Below are 6,000 nucleotides of genomic sequence, written 5' to 3'. Positions count from 1 at the left end.
CTTGTGTAAGTTTATAGAGATCCCCATGACTTTCAATAACTCAAATTAGAAGAAACCATTTCAACACTGAACATGCATCAAAGTTTCCTGCAGCACTTGCTGCCACACTTGCAAGCTCCATTCCTTTCTGACTGTCTTTCTCAGAGAGATGGAGAGCATCTGAATCTTACACACCACTGATACTGCTATCTCTCTGACTACTCTCTTCAAATCTAAAAAGAAAATCATGATTTTCACTTCATTATATTCACATGTTGAGAAACATTTCCCAACCACTACACTACAATGCGTGGCTCTTTGATTTGTTTGTTTCCTACAATTGGACACTTGTATGCAATTAAACCAAAGATGTTTCTAGGGTAGAAGAGATGGCTAAGTGGACAAAATACTTACTACACAAGCATTAGACACTAAGTTGAGATCTTGCGAATTCACAAGAGGCCAGAAGTTGTATGTCTGTAATGTCAGTACACCTATGATGAGAGGCAAGGATACTAGGAAGCCCATGGACCATCTCCTTTCTACGCAGTGATACACAAAATACCCTGCCTCATACAAGTTGGACAGGGAGACCAAGCACACCAGCTGGTTCTTTGATATCAACAGGGATACCCATATTCACCCAAAACACACACACACACACACACACACACACACACACACACACACACACGTGGGCGTGTGTGCACGTGTGCATACATGCAAAATGATTTTTTTTAAAAGCGTTCTAAAAACAAAAGTAATAATTCCATTTATAGCTTTAAGATCACATCTTTCAGAAAACTGGAAATTAGTTTTGATCTATGTTTTATACTTATGCTATTAATTGTGAGTCCTTTAAACGTACCAAGCCACTACATACAATCTCTCAAAATCACTGTGTCCTTTGGAAGTTCTGACACTCATAATCTTCAGCTAAGTCTCTTGTTAGGAGAGTAAATTAATAAGAAAGTCAGGGAAAGAGCCACACTGCTCCTCGCAGGTGCTAACATGAATTTTGTCTTGTTTTCTTTCTTCATTTCTATTCTCAAATCTCTTTGAGTTATTAATATAATTTAAACAAAAACAACAGCTTCAGGTGAAATTAAGCTAAATAAATTAAGTATGTTTTGTTCTAGTGAAAATGTTGGCACTTGTCTTTCAACACTTAAAAAATTAACAGGCATAATCAAGTAAGAAAAACGTCACCTATGACCCCACATTGTGGAAAGAAATGAGTCAAATCCAGCGCTAGAATGTACATAAGAATATCTCTGAATTATCTGTCATATAGTAGCTAACTCATTTTTAATAAAATATGTAGCTACTACTTCTAAGCAGGAATTTTGCAAGATAAGTTCACACAGTGAGATTTTGAAGGTAGGATTATTTTGGTTCTTCTTTTAAATGTCAAAATATAGAAGGGTGAAAGTTCACATAAAGGGAATAATATGATCAGAGATAAATATTTTGAGTTATAAGTCTGGGTTTAGAGAACAAAGAACCATTTATTCAAATTCAGTAAATTTCAACCCCTATTACACATTAGAATCACTTAGGGGCTTTTAAGATTCTAAGTGACTGAGTTCAATTCTAAAACAATTACATCCAAATCTCCAGGTATCAGAGATAAACACTGATATCTAAAACAAATAACCCGAAACTCTCCAGGCGAGAATTGGGAGAGAAATAAAAGAGAAAAGAAGATGGATTGAAAAATTGAAACTCCCCATTGTCACCCATTTGAAACGTTCCTTAAATTTCCCATAGGAATGATGCACATGAACTTAAAGGTATACACATCTCAAAACATGAAGCCACTGTTGCTGCTCTTCACAAAGAACTCTGAGCCATCTTGGCCTCTGGGGTTGCTAACGTGGTCCCTACTGACTTGTTGGATGTTCTATTCATGAGGAATATAAGAATATCCTATAGAAATATAGGAATACCATTCTCAACATCCTGTACCTTCCTCTAATGCTGCTGGCTTTGAAAATGGTTAAGTATACAAACTCATTCCAGAGAACAACAAAAAAGGGATTTCTGATGCGTGGGCCACTTCACGTTTGATGTCTTACTTAGGTTTTATGAGGAAGATTATCTTTCTTATTCTCAGTCTCTGTTGGACATTTTTCTTTTAAATACAGAAGCATTTGAGACTCTGATTTTAATTATCAAAAGTCAACGTAAATTATTTGGTCTCACTTCTGAGACATTTCTGATCTGTATGAAGAAACCCAACCTGTTATTTGGAAAACATCACAGGTTTCAAGACAATCACAGTTATGTTTAATTTGCTTGTTCTTCAAATACTAGTTTGATTTTAGATGTGTTACATAAATTCTATAAACTGCTGTTTCCTCACTAGTAAAACTGGGACAGCAACAATATTGTCAAATGTCAAGTAATCCTGTTACTCAAATGAGATGTTGAACATGAATGGTATTTGAATATCTCACTTTATAAAATCATTGAGATTTTTCTTTCAGAAAAAGCAAAATACAACAAAAAATACAATCGACAGAGTAGTCATTTCTATTTTATAAAGATAATTTCAGTAGCTATAATCTTCCCCTACATTTCCAAATGAACACTTAAGAAGTAAAAGAAAATGACTTATCTCCATGTTCTTATCATTTAAGTCTTTAATAGCTTGCCCCTTGGCAAATACCACATCAGAAACCTTTAAGGGCCCTTTGTAGGATCTGTGGCAAGAACTGCCTATCTTGTTGCCCACTTCTCTAAACTGCACGGAGAGAAGGCATGACTGGTTAGCAGCCTCAAGAATGAGCACTCACATATCCACTAAACCAGACCACAGGGATGGCAGCTGTTACTCAGGAAGCTTCCACTAGTGTCAGATCAAAGCGAGGTGATTTTACACCAACTATCAGAATTAATCTTTACATCCTACAAAGTGTGTTTATTTATCCTCTATTATATCAATGACAAAAACTGTAGCAAAAAGTTACCTAAATTGACAAATATTGTACATCTTTCTTATAAATAGCCTAGAAGTTAAAACCATGTTTACCTAACCTTTTACATCAGCGTCTTGCAGAAAGGCTAGACACAACGCTTTATGCTCTCGGAAGACTACAAAGCGCAGAGAGTGTGCAGAGAAAGTATTTTCTATACTATTCTATACTATACTATACTACTTTAATTGCCAAGAGGTAACTGAACGTCTCCTGAAACTACTGTGACTTCACTATCACTTTGTATAATTACTTTCGTGAAAAATATCATATTGTTTCTACCTTAAATTTAATTCACTTTACAGCCTGATCTCAGCCCCCCTCTGTTGTGGAAGTTTGGGCTTCTATGTAAATGTGGTTTTGTTTTAATCCCAGGTGTGGGATATGAAGGCTGTTTCAGTTTGTCCACAACTGATAACCGCTTCCTGAGAGGACATATGGTTGTCAGCTGTGAACTACCTCATGGGGGGGAAATGGTGATGGGCGCGGTCTTTGTCAGTGGGGATAAAAGCCAGACCCAAAGGGAGACTGGAGGCACTGAGAAAGAAGAAGGCTGCTGATGCTTCCCCGCTGCTGCTCCTGGGATCTGTTGATGCAGTGTGACAAGAAGAAATCACAGATATCCTGAAACCCAAATTGGACTTGCCCCAAGGAACTCGATGACCCTAAACAGCAGGAAGTAGCTAAGGAAAACTACTTCCTATCTCCCCAGTAACCTTCTTTCTCCCCTACCTGGTGTTGGAGTGATGGAAAGGATTGGGGTGGAGTAGGGAGAAGGAGATTTAAGGAACTAAAAAAAAAAAAATAGTTGTTTAAAATTATGCCAACACCCCTCCCCCCTCTCTTCCCAGTCCCACACTTTCACCTCCTCCGGCTTATCCTTATAGAAGGGAAGCCCCCATGGGTACAAACTCACCCTGGTACATCAAGTTGCAACAGGAGTAGGTGCATCCTCTCTCACTAAGGGCAGAAAAGAGCAGCCCAGCTATGTGCAGTGTCAGGCACAGTCCCAGCTGTAATTGCTAATGGACCCACACGATCGACAAGCTGCACATCTGTTGCATATATGTAAGGGGCCTAGGTTCAGCCCATTTATGTCCATTTGTCTGTGTTCTGTGAGCCCCCATGGGGCTCTAGTTACTTCTTGTGGTGTCTTCCATGCCTCTGGTTCCCTCAATCCCTCAGCCATCTCTTCCACAACACTCCCTGAGCTTTGCTTACTGTTTTGGCTGTGGATCTCTGCATCTGTTTCCATCAGCTGCTGCTTGAAGCCTCTCAGAAGACAACTATGCTAGGCTCCTGTCTGCAAGCGTAACAGAGTATCAATAACAGTTATAGGGGTTCTCTCTCTCACATGGGGTGGATCTCAAGTTGGGCCAACCCTTGACTCATTGTCTTTGTCCATTCTTCAGCTGAGGGACATTTAGGTTGTTTTGAGCTTCTGACTATTATGAATAAAGCGCCAATGAACGTATTTAATCAAATGTCCTTATGGTATGGTGGAACATCTTTTGAGTTTATGTTCAGGAATGGTACAGTTGTGTCTTCAGGTAGAACTATTCAAATTTTCCAAAAAAACGCCAAATTGATTTCCATGGCCTTGTTTCCACTTATAATATGGTGTTTTCCAGAGGAAGTGAAAATGTCTATGATGTAAAAAAAACAAAAACAAAAACAAAAACAAAAAACAAAAAACAAAGATATTCCTAATATTGGTGTCAATGTTGCCAAAGTGAGTGATGTTAATAATTAAGCTTACAGAAACTTAGGATAATTAGTTTTATTTTTAATTGACAAGTAAAATTGTTGATATTTTATGTTACATGACACTCTGGTGTTAGTATACACTGTATAAAATTAGTAAATCAAGCTAGCCATCCTATCTGCTACTTTATATAGTTTCTATTCCTTACTGTGAACGTTTGCGAACCATGTTCTTACCAGTTTCTAACTGTACCATGCACGGTGATGAACTGTCACTGCAATGATATCAGTTGCTCTCCCTGCCAAGTCTTCCTGTCCAACACAAACTGTATTTGACTAGTACATCCCTAAACTTCACCAACCTGAAAAGCATAAAATTTGTCACATTTAGGATAATAATTCTGTAGGAAATAAACACTTAAACAAGCAATAAAAGAAATGATAAAATACTAAGACATATGAGTTTGATATTTAGATATGGATGTCAGTATTAAATCATCAAGGAGGTTAACTTTGAAAGGCTACATTACCTTTAAATTTTTATACTCTTTGCAATATTGCTGAATTATTTCCTCAAAATTATTTATATCTCTGGTAAAATAAGTAAGGTGTACTTAAAAATATCCGAGACAATATAAGAACTGAATCCTAAAGCTTTCACTTGATGCCGTTATTATGATTAAAGATAAAGACTTGAAGACCATTCCTATAAAGACTGTGTTCCTCGATGACGTATGATTTGGTGCTAGATAGGAAAGACAGTAAACTATTCCATCAGAGATCTTAAACCTCGTAATTAATAGGCTTCTCCTCCAATCTTTGTTTCAATCTATAAATGTATGCAGTTCCTTGTTGTGCTAGGCCCATTTTTCAAATAATGCAAAGAACTATACTTATATAGTTTGTGGAATTTATATATTTTATATGATGATTCTGAGCTGTACAAAATCAATAATGTCAATTTCTTTGAAAAATGTTCCATACTTGTAGAAAATAAGTACGGTGGAGAGTATTGTATGTTTCTAAAGTGACCTTATGGAGAGATGAGGACTTGATTTTGTTTTATAGAATGAGTTACAATTAGCTGTGAAACTAATATTCTATAAAAAATAAAAACAAACATATTATGATCTGATGTCCCTAGAAAAATCACCTATGAATGACAATGTTTGATCACACATTTTATGCTTCTTCCAGAATCAGGATCCAAAATTAAAGTATTAATTAGAACCAGAAAACAAGAGGATACAAACATACTTCAAAGGACTTCTCTGTGGGTTGTTATTTTTAATATGTTGTTTATATATTTTTATATTGTTATCTGTAAATACGAGCGAAC

The 6,000-nt window shown here is 36.6% G+C and overlaps 2 protein-coding genes across 5 annotated transcripts in view; one reads left to right on the top strand and one right to left on the bottom strand.

Annotated features, from left to right (window-relative positions):
* GRM5 (glutamate metabotropic receptor 5) overlaps positions 1–6,000 on the bottom strand; it is an 879,135-nt gene that overhangs the window by 549,957 nt on the left and 323,178 nt on the right. The gene's annotated exons all lie outside the window — the stretch shown is intronic.
* The window catches only part of TYR (tyrosinase), a 127,744-nt gene that overhangs the window by 18,826 nt on the left and 102,918 nt on the right, over positions 1–6,000 (top strand). The gene's annotated exons all lie outside the window — the stretch shown is intronic.

Source organism: Acomys minous (genome assembly GCF_964271855.1).
Source record: "Acomys minous genome assembly, chromosome: 2".
Taxonomy (NCBI): Eukaryota; Metazoa; Chordata; class Mammalia; order Rodentia; family Muridae; genus Acomys; species Acomys minous.
Note: the sequence above shows the minus strand (reverse complement) of the source record. Positions and strands in the feature narration are given on the sequence as shown.